The following is an 11325-nucleotide window of genomic DNA, read 5'->3' as shown; positions in this document are numbered from 1 at the left end:
AATGCTATCAAAGGTTTGCAGATGGGGGCTGTGCGCAGAAGGGCTCCTGCTCGGGCAGGCGTGGACAGAAGTAGCTCTAGCCTGGGTATTTGGGCTTGTCAGTACCCAGACTCTTGATAATGTTCACTTCTGGGCATTACACTTGTGAATCCTCAGTGAGGGCAGAGAATGGCATCTTTTCTAATACACATTTCCCAAGAGCAGAGTAGCTACTGGGAGAGAAGAGAAAATTCTAGAAGGGGGATAGAAAGGAGAAATAGAGCTTGGGTGGACAGTCATGCCCAAAGAAAGGGACAGATAGTGTTATTCAATCTTCTTGGAAGTCACCAAAAACCTCAGGGGCAGGGATTTCCTCTTTAAAACAGAGGTCCAAAATTCTATTCAAGAAAAGAGGTATTAAGTTACAGGTGATTTTATTGTTTTGTTTATGTCTTTCCTTACTAATTCTTTAAGGTCCAACTTGATTATGCAACCTGCTCCAATTCTTAGGTGAAAAAAAGAGAATTGTCTCTTTTACTCATCTGAGGCAAGGACTGCTTCTCTGAGAAGCCTCCTTGACATTCAGAGAACATTTCTCTCCCACACCCGGTTTTGGGTACTGTTCTGTTTATCTTGGACTCCGTCCCAGAGTGGGTACAGTTGTGTGCACAAAGTAGGTGCTCAGGAAGCATTTGTCGAGTTGATTTTAACATGGTTATGTTGAATGCTGGTCGTGGAAGAGCTCTTGGAGGTGCCATGTGTCAGCTTCCCACTCCGAGAAGAAGTGGTGAACTTCAGGGCACAACGGATGAAGAGAAATGCACCCTGTGTGTGAGATACACCTTCCAGAGGAGGGAAATCCAGAAATGCAAAAATCACTTCATCAGAGAGAAATTCTACATACAATAATAAAAGCAACCCCAAACTCCTCATAATAAGAGCTACAGATGGAACAAGAGATGCAAAAGAAGGGTGTATTCATGTGTCAAATATTATTTTCATAGCCAAGGCAAAATTAACAATCCAACATAAAGAATTTGAGAACAGAATACTAAAAATGAATCTTGAAATGAGACACAGACATTTCTTTTTATATTTATAATTATCTCAAGCCCTTCTTCCTTAAGATTTCCTGCAAGGGATAAAAACAGACACTTGAGTAATAGGTATTACTTGTATCTTTTACTAAGTTGTGAGCTCCATGAGATCAGGAGTTTTGTTGTTCACCTTTGCCTAGCTTCCCCAGTGACCATCTCTCCCCTGCCACACACACATGGGCACACACACAGATGGGCACACACACACATGGACATGCACATGGACACACGCAGAAACACACATGGGCACACACGGGCACATGCAGATGGGCACACGCATGGACACATACGGACATACACTTGGACACACACACATGTAGTTGCCTGGCCCCGTAGCTGGACAACACAGGTGTTCAGTAAATTTTTAAGTGGAGGGGATCATTCAGCCATTAAACAAATATTATTAAGAAATTACTCTGGGTGAGCACTTGGCTGGCGTTTTCACATTAAGTAAGATGAAATGTCTGCCTTCAAGGGGTTCATAATCTGGTGGATGAGTATAAATTTCTTGTTTATAAATTTCAGTAAATAGCATGAGTGAGCCCCCAAGGAAGAGTTAGTTAAATCTAGTAAGAAAGGTCGGTCAACACGCCCAGACAAAGCACTTAAATTATATTCAGAAGTAGAAGCTTTCCAGTTAGACTGGGGGACAATGTCCTCAATGTGGAAAGAAGAGCATGAGCCCTATCATAGCTACACAATATAGAGCTCAGCCCACTGCATTGCAGGGACTAATGGATTGCTCACATTCTACACCGTCCTATGCTCCTGGAGGTCAGGGACTGTGGGGCCCCCATTCATCTCTACAGCCCCAGAACTTAGAACAGTGCCTAGCAAACAGCTAGTGCTCAATTAATGCTTGCTGGATGAATATGCGGCAACAGATGAATGGCCCCAAAGAGATTGTCAAATCATTTGCATAACTCCTCTTACCTCATTTTAAATACCTGGCATTTGACCCAATCTCCCCACATATGGCTTATCTACAACTGGGGGTAAAAATCAAAAAATTGTGCTGTAAGTTACTTAAATTTCCAAGGAGAGAACAGATGGTGGTTTTAAATAGTTATGGGAAGAAATTAATGGGAAGGAAGACAATGGCAAGAAAAATCCATGCTTTCTCTGTGGGTATAAATCTGGGTGAGGTCATAAGAGGGACTCACTCCACTTTGGACCTAGTTTCTCCCACAATCAATCCACAAGCTGTAGCCACAGATTCTGTGACACTCAGTGACATTCACTCCAACTGGCAAACAGAATGTGACAAGCAGGCCTATTTTTAAGTGGCAGTTGAATTGAATTCATGTCAAGAAAAGAAAAGGGTCGGGTGGGAGATTAAAAGGGAGAGAGAGAAGCTTTCATGGGTGCCCTGCCATGAAAGAGCCTCCATGTCCTGGAGGGCGGTCCCCTGTTTGAGAAATGTCAGAACAGGAAAGAAGGAAAGTTCAGTTCAGGCACTGTTGGAAGATAAGGCCCTCTGGCCTCTAGTTGTCCAGAGCCTCGCACTCTGTGTGGATGTCTTTGAATGCAGGCAGGGCCAGACAGCTGGGACGTTCCGGCTGTCCTGGGGTGTGGTGAGGCCACTGAGAGGCACTGGGTGGCCTGAGAATGCTCAGCCCCAGGTGACTTGGCCACATTCACACATGTGATGAGGACCCTCCTAGCTCAACCACCGGTGCCCATGTAAGTCTGTGTTTGTGGGGGGCAGGGGAGGAAAGGGTGAGGCACGAGGGGTGGGGTCTGAGCACCTCCCTTGCCACTCGGTATTGGCTGATCTCTGAGTATAGGAGTCTAGAGCCTGGCTTAAAACCTTTACTTCTCTCTAGTCTGGAGAAATTCCAAAAAAGTTTAGGTGAAGAAATGGTAAACAGAAATAACAGAAAAAAAAATTAGAATTTGTTTTTAATAGGTTTGAGGGATATGCCAGAAAAAAATATGTCATCTGGGCACCTGGGTGGCTCAGATGGTTAAGCGTCTGCCTTCGGCTCAGGTCATGATCCCAGGGTCCTGGGATCGAGTCCCACATCGGGCTCCCTGCTCCTTGGGAGCCTGCTTCTCCCTCTGCCTCTCTCTCTCTGTCTCATGAATAAATAAAAAAAAAAAAAAATATGTCATCTGCTCATGGACTTCATACCACATTAGATTTAAAATTTTTCAGAAATCGTCACAATAAGGAAATTGCACTACGGTGATCAGAATTATAAAATCAGGGTCATTAACCGGTTTTCTTTATGATACCAATTTCCTCAGTGAGACAGATATTTGTCCTTGCCTGGGGACCAGAATGAGATACAGGAAACTTTCTAGGAGAGCCTTGATTTTTAGGGAGGGCAAAGCGCAGAGGAAGTGCCATGTGGGGTGGGAGAGGGGGGTCCCTCTTCTGGATGTCAGGATGTCTTGGCTTACAGCTCCAGTTTCTGGAGTTTGCTGAGACCCCCACTCTTGGTTTGAGAGAGAAAACAGGCCATTTGTGTATGATGGTTAATTTTATGTGTCAACATGACAGAGCTAAGGGATACCCAGAGAGCTGGTAAAGTGTTACTCTTGGCTGTGTCTGTGAGGGTGTTTCCAGAAGAGATTAGCACTGATTCAGGAGACTGAGTAAAGTACCCCCTCACCAATATGTGTGGCATCATTCAATCCATTGAGGGCATGAATAGAAAAAAAAGGCGGAGGAAGGTGAGATTCACTTTCTCTGAGCTGGGATGTCTGTCTTCCCCTGTCTTTGGACATGAGTGCTCAGATGGCAGATGGTAGGACTTCTTGGCTTGGCCTCTGTAATCATGCAAACCAGTTCCTAGAATGAATGGTTTTCCATAGAACTATATCAATATATCAATTTATGTCTATTATTTAAATCTCTATCTCTACCTCTCTCTCTGTATCCACAATGGGCAAAGCCAGGGTGGCCATCACCTTCCCAAGCAGGCCACGGGCTTCGTCCAGTGACATCCAGGGCTGCCTGTTCTCCCTGGCTCTGACGATCGGAATTCTCCATGTTCGGGTGTGGGAGACACAGTTGGGGCCTGGAGGCCAGGCCCAGAGGCAACTTGAAAAGCTTGTCAGGAGTCACAGATGGAACACTTCTGTCCCCTGCTGTAGCCTCCCAAGCCGGGAGGGGGCTCAGGGTCTTGCTTTTCTGAGATTTAGTCTCCTTTTGCTGGATCTCAGGCATAAGGTGCTTGCTTTCATCCCTGGGGACCACACGTGTACTTGACTCTCCATGTTCCACAAACAGAAATCAGGGCTTTTGAGATGCTCTCTATGCACGTGTGCATGGGAGTAGTAGCTACACGGCCACACCTTGACACCTGGCCTCCCTGTCATCACGGGGCCTCTGGGGCCGTGACATACGGCAAGGAGGCAAATGTCCTGGCAGGCCCCTCGCCCCGTGAGGCTTCTTCCTCTGTCTCTGCACACACTCTTCTTCCTGCCCCTTCTCTCTCTCAGAAAGACAAAGGTGGACTTGACTCCCACCTCTCAGTTGATGCTCAGCACGGTTTATATGCCAGAGGCTCACTGTAAAATTTCTATTTTCAGCACTGGTACCTCGATAACGTGACTGGTATTTCAAAAACTTTAAAATCTGTAGACACTGCTGAGATAGGACAACTGATTCTTTCTCTTTCTCTTTCTCCGGTCACCTGACAAGACTCGTAGGTAATTGTAGACCCATGCACTTAAACAATGGTTCTAGATGAGCTTTCTGGAATAAGCCTGACTTTTTGGGAGTACCTGCTTTTATTTGCAGTGATGCATGTGATCCTGAGGTATGCTTCACTTTATTTAGAGAAAATGATCCACGCGGATTGAAATTACAGGTCACCTGCCAGAAATGTTATGCTTTGCAGGGAGTTAGGGGTATGCAGGATTAAGGGGTCGTGAATTGTACCTTCATAACGTTTTGAGGGGCTGAAACTAGAAGAAGGTAATTTTTTCAAGATATCCCAGAGTGGAACTAAGACTCCTTATTCTGTATCTTTCTCGATGCATACTTGACATGAGTTATCTCCTGGGACATATTCTACTCTGATCCTAACCTATCAGCTACAGTTACCATACCCCTTTCACAGACAAGGAAATAGAGTTTTGGACAGGCTCCAGCACCCTCCCGGGGTCCCCTGGCTGGGATGTCATGACCGAGTGTGGACTTGTTATCATCACTAACTCCTGAGACAAACACACTTGGGCAACTTTGAAACAAGATGTTTTGAAGTTCCCCTGTGGTCAAAACCACCCTATGAAATTCAGGGTGCCAACTTGAATTATTTTTAATTACCAACTAAAAAGATAAGCTACTGTTGAATGAAATGAGGTATTTCTGATACAGTCTGTGGTAGGACTGCATACGTATATTCATTTGTCCTTATGCTGGTGTCTGATGTCCTTTTTCTGAACAGCAGTCATTATGTGAGAAGAGGAAGCGTTTGTGTATAGACACCAGTGGTCGGTTCCCTTTTAGGAGAGCCAAGAAGTGAAGGTCATGGTCAGAAGACTTACTTTTCATGCCCTTATACTGTTGGAATTTTTACATGTATAATTTTTATCCTGGAAGAAAAAGTGGGGTGCACATGCATTTTCCTCCTATACCTAAGACAACAGGGAGTCCCATACCTGCTCTGTAGCCCTCCATGAAGAAAATGCGATCTTTTCGTCTTACTGGTTCCTGTGGTTCATTCAGAGCCTACAGGGTAGCAGTGATGCAGAAAGTTCTTCCCTGTGGAATTGGGGACTTCTCCTTTTGGGGGAGGACTGGGTGCACTGAACTTAGATGAGATTGTGCTTTACATAAGCACCCAGCTAGTTTGCAGATAGTGGTTTTCCTCCACAAAATAGAGGGATGCTCTAGAAAGCATCCCAGATGCAGTTTAATAAAACAAAAGCAGCACAGTTTTTGAATTTCACAGCGGGACATGAACATCATGCAATATTGGCAATTCTCAGCTCTTAAACCCCTCAGCACCTAAAAGCAGTACTAAAATTGTCCACGTGGTACTTTCTAGGCTTCAAATGTTACCTGTCCACCCTTGATGCATTTCCTTTGAAACAGCCCCGTTCCAGGTGCTCCCATTTTCTTTTCAGCTCCCCTCGGGAGGGACAAGCATGCGGCCCAGGAGGTTGGGGTCAGGTGTGGGCTCTCCCTATGAGGGTGGCTTGTCATTTCTCTCTGGATTTCAGGTTTTCTCCTCTGCAGTGGGAGAGACTTGGACAAGGTGTTCTCCAAGACCCCTGCCCCCTCCTGCCCCACTGGCTTACAGGGTAGACCTCTGTGTTCTAGTTCAGAGGGGAGAAACGGGGCCAGGCCCTCACTGTCCCTTCTCACAGCTCAAGGGAAGTTTTACACATGCCTCCCTGCCTCGAGTTTAGCATTTAGAATAAACCCAAACTCGTATGTAATCCGTGATTAGTAAGGCATCTCATTATTGTTGTTGTTATTGATTTTTTTAAGTGTGTTCATTACTCAGCTTCTAAATCCATTACAAAGAACAAATACATATTTAAATATTTATTATTATCCAGGATTGTGGTCATACACTTCCTTAAGCTCCCACTTCCATCTGCTCCATGATTGACTGAACAGATGGGTGTTGCACCCAGTTCTAAAAGCCAGAAGACAAAGGCTCTGTGTTTTATTCTTAAAGAAACTATGTAGCAAAGGCAGAGGAAGTATACAGTCCCATCATTTCTTCTCTTAAGTCTTTCCTTTTTATTTGAACAGAAATTCTGTATACGACTGTATACAACTATAGTATATCAAAGAAGCATGAGGACTATTAAGTTATCTAGATCTTCAACTGGATTTCTTTGCTCCCTTTGGCAACAGCATTGTCCAGTCTTCCCAGCTAAAAATCATGCTGCCACCTTAAACTCCTGTGCCTCTTATCATTCACCTTGGTAACTTAATGATCACATCCTAAGCACTTTTACAACTGCAGTATGGCTTGAATCTCTTCCCTTTCACCGTCCCCACTGCTTTTGCCATATAGTCCAGGCCTTCAACTCTTCAGTCTATCTTCTAAATGTCTTTTCTCTAAAACAAAATAGAGGTATGCAGAAATGTTCTAGGAGCACAGATGGAGAGAGCGGAAATGCAGGGACAAAACATAGTCTTGGGGTGCAGGCTGGGCATCTGTGTAGGTGCAAAGTGTGGCCAAATTCTCACCCCCTGCGAGCAGTGGGATCTATGTGCAATGGGCTAATCGAGACCATCGGAGACTTATTGAGATGACAGGAATCCCATGATTGCTTCTCAGCTGGAGAAAAACAGTTCTGTTGAAGACACAGAGAAGGGACTGGAGGGAGGAAATTAACTACCACCTGGGGCCTGGGGAGTCTTCCTCAGAGTGCTGGCACACACAGAGAGAAGGGGGTGAAGAAGAGAGTCACCATTATGGTAGAATCACCAGGAAAGAGTTATTAGGGGTGGAGTGAAAGCAAGAGAGAAGAGTTAGGCTGATGTCCGGGTTTCTCACCTAGATGACAGGGTCCATACTGGGGCCAGAAGAGAGCAATGGAAGACACAGGTGCAGCAGGAGGAGAAGGAAGACAGAAGGAGGATGGTCAGTAGTTTAAGGCTGTTGGGATTACCCATGGAATTATCTGACCAATAGTGTTTAGTAAGCAATAGATAAATAATAAAATGTGGGTCTTATTGATTAAGAAGTAGTGGTTTTATCTGGGTTACTTGAGTGGCCCAGTTGGTTGAACATCTGTCTGACCCTTGGTTTTAGCTCAGCTCATGATCTCAGGGTCACGGAATGGAGCCCTATGTCAGGCTCCACGCTCAGCAGGGACTCTGCTTGAGATTCTCTCTCTCTCTCCCTCTGCCCCTCTTCCCACTTCCACTCTCTCTAAAATAAAATAAATAAAATCTTAAAAAAAAGAAGTAGTGTTTTATCTACTCAAGTTAAAAATATGCATACCTATTACCCAGAAAATCTACCTCTAGATGTCCGACCCTTGAGAACTCTCATGTGTGCAGGAGAAGAAATGTAAGATGTTTTACTGAAGCATTCTTATAGCATAGAAAATTGGAAGTAATCTCATTGTTCATGAATTGAGGAACAATGAAGTAAAATGCCATCCATTAATATGATAAAATGTTATATACAATGAAAAGGAATGCAGTGGTCTGCTGATACATGTTTTATAATCAGATTTCTGATCTCAGAGGTGTAAATATTCCCATCCTGGCCAATTTCAACCTACTAAGGTGATACCAGTGAATATGGAGCTGGGAGAAGGTGCTTTGGCCAGCCAGGGCAAGCCGGCTCCGGCATACCACTGGGAATAAACTATATCCTCCCATGTCAACACCGATAATCCTGAAAGTATTAATGGGGAGTGAATAATGCAGGTTATATTATGATATTAGGGTATGATAACATTTCAGTTAATAAAAAGTGGAGAAATCAGTATTATGTGCTCTCAAATGATATTGTATGTAGAAGTATTCCTAATTAAAACAAAACCAGACAAAAAGCAAAATACCCCTGGAAAGAGAAAACTAGATTTCAGTATAAATTTCTTCTGAGGGGAGGGTGGAAGGGAGAAATGAACAGTAGAAGTAGGATCGGGAAGTGTGTTTTGTGAGATGGAAAGCTTCATCTGACATGGTCTAATAGTTTAAGAAGATAAACTTATGCATTATTTTATTAAAATCATTTTTAAAGCAAAACAAGCACATAAAAACACACCAAGCCAAAAATAGGGGGGTAGTTATTGCTTTGGCTTTTCAGAGTTCCGAGGAGCACAGCACCTTTCTGGCCTCCAGGACTGGAGAGCAGTGATGAGTGGATGGGGTCGTGGATGACGATGCAAGATTAAGTGCTGGGGCCCAGTTTCAGTCGCTCACATTTGATCCTTTCCACAGTGAAATGTTGCCGTCTGAACTTCAAGTTCTGGTTATACAGTGTGCTCCAATATCTTTGGGCCTTTTTTTTTTTTCTTTTGGCCACAGAGTCTTTTATTTGCCCAAGAAAAATAAAATGAGGGACAGGTGCTTTCAAAATTAAAATGTCCTTTCAAAGCAAACGTATTATGGCCTGAATGATTGTGCCCCTCGCCCAACTCATATGTTGGAGCCCTAACCAGTGGTGGGTAGGATGGTTTTCGGAGGTGGGGCCTTTGGAAGGTAATGAGGCTTGACGAGGTCTTGAAGGTGGGGACCCTATGATGCGAACCTTATAGGAAAAGACAGGAAAAGACCAGAGAGATTTTTTCTTCTCCCTCTTTCTCTCTACCATGTGAGGACACAGCAAGAAGGTGATCAACTGCAAGATGGGAGAAGGACTCTCACCAGAAACTAACCCTGCCAACACCTTGATCTTGGACGTCCAGGCTCTAGAATTGTGAGAAATAAGTGTCTCTTCTTTAAGCCCCCAATCTAGGGCATTTTGTTATAGCAGCCTGAGCTGACTAAGACAAATGGCAACTGTTAAAGAAAGAGGATTGAGAAATGTCAAAACTAACTTCTGAAGACCTGAACACAGATGCCATCTAATTTATGACCTTGGGGATGTCTTCACAAAGGCCAGCCAGGTGGGATAGGAAATGCTATGTTTACTCTAAAGGGTACAATGGTTTGTCTCTGAAATATCAATGAATGTAATTCGATTCCTCTTGTTTCACAAAGTGGGAGAAGAACGAGCTAATGTAGAAATATCACTGAGATCTAGGATGTTGGACCACACCAGTTAGAGGAAGTTGCTCTGTAGGTCGGCAGATCTGAATATTTCCATAGGAGACAGCTGGGCCATCCCCTTGGCGGGGAGTATGAAGCATCAAAGTGGGAGAGCGAGTTACTTAGGTAACATAGCAGCGTGGCGGCAGGAATGCGGTTGGCCTTCCCATTACCATGGCCGATTGTGGTAGAAGCGCTAGAAAGGAGATTAGATTTAAAGAGAGAACATGCTTAAGGAGCTATTTCAAAGCGTATCCTCATCCCCTATATACTTTGGCTGGAAGTTATTTATTGTCAGCTGCCCCTGCTCCCGTTACTCAGCTATCCTGTATACTTCTTCCTTTTCTGCTGCATAATCATCAAACCATTAGGTGATCCTTGTCTTGAAATACTGCACCTGCCCCTCCACATTGCCTTCAATAGCTTACTCCGAAGTAGGAACTCCAGATCTCTCAGTCCTCAGGCAGCCATCCATCTCAGCTGAGGAAAATCAATGCTGTTGGACTTCCCATCCCTTCATGTCCCGTGATACTAGACAGATGGAGGCCTGGCACCTGAGTCATACTGACCATGATGCATGAACCAGACGAAGGGACTCCAAACTTTAGGACAGAGCCAAGGGCAATGTCCTTTTCACAGATAAGCAAAATAATTCTTTTGACTCATTATTATTCCTTAGTATTACAGCATTCTATGGAATCAATAGTTACTTGGCATCTATTAAATAATAAATAATATATGGTTTCTACTACTAAGGAGACATCTATGCAATTGTTATCAGTTACCATGTAGCCAGAATGGAATAAAGGCTATACCAGAGGTAAAACAAATGGACTTTGGAATTAAATAATTGTAATGGGGGGTTGGGGAAGGCCCCTTGGAAGAAGCAGCCATTGGGCAAACCCAACAAGATATGTAGGATTTCTTCAGGGGGATTGGAGGGAAAAAGCATCCCAGGGATTACAGGTGATGGCCACTTGGCTTGGAGATGAAGCATTCTTCTTGAACTTACACCTATACGTGGAAATGACACCAAGAAAAACACCACTCAATCCTGTCAATTCAGTAGGAAAAAAACCCAGTTGAACCAATAGTTTGGCAAGAGAAAGACAAAATAACCAGCTGAATCACCAAATTTTGTTCTATTTTTCAAGTTGTTGCATTGATATTATGCACGTCCAGGCACAGTTTACCTCAAAGGCGCTATTGTTCTGAGGAGCAGGAGATTTCCCTTTGCAGAAATAGTACAAATACGTTCCTGTTTGTTTGTGTGGGCAGCTTAGGATATGCTAAAGAAGCAATACAATGTAGAGAAATTGCCATTCGGAGATGTGATACGGCTCATTTTTAACTGTTTTCAGCAAGGTAGATGGAGAAGTGCTGGATTGTCTTTGCTAGCAGGGCGCACATCGGAGGGTCAATAATATCGCTGTTTCCCTGAACAGACGCTGAAAGCCCCGCATCGTTCAGAGCTCTTAATCTTTTCCAACTGAGCAAAATGTTCATCATGAACTTTTAAATGTAGTGACACCTCATGTGTCCAATCTGCTGAAATTTGCGGCAGGA

Source organism: Leptonychotes weddellii, chromosome 10, assembly GCF_054177405.1.
Source record: "Leptonychotes weddellii isolate Sample4059 chromosome 10, ASM5417740v2, whole genome shotgun sequence".
NCBI lineage: Eukaryota > Metazoa > Chordata > Mammalia > Carnivora > Phocidae > Leptonychotes > Leptonychotes weddellii.
The sequence above is the reverse complement of the archived record's forward strand: the minus strand, read 5'-3'. Positions refer to the sequence as shown.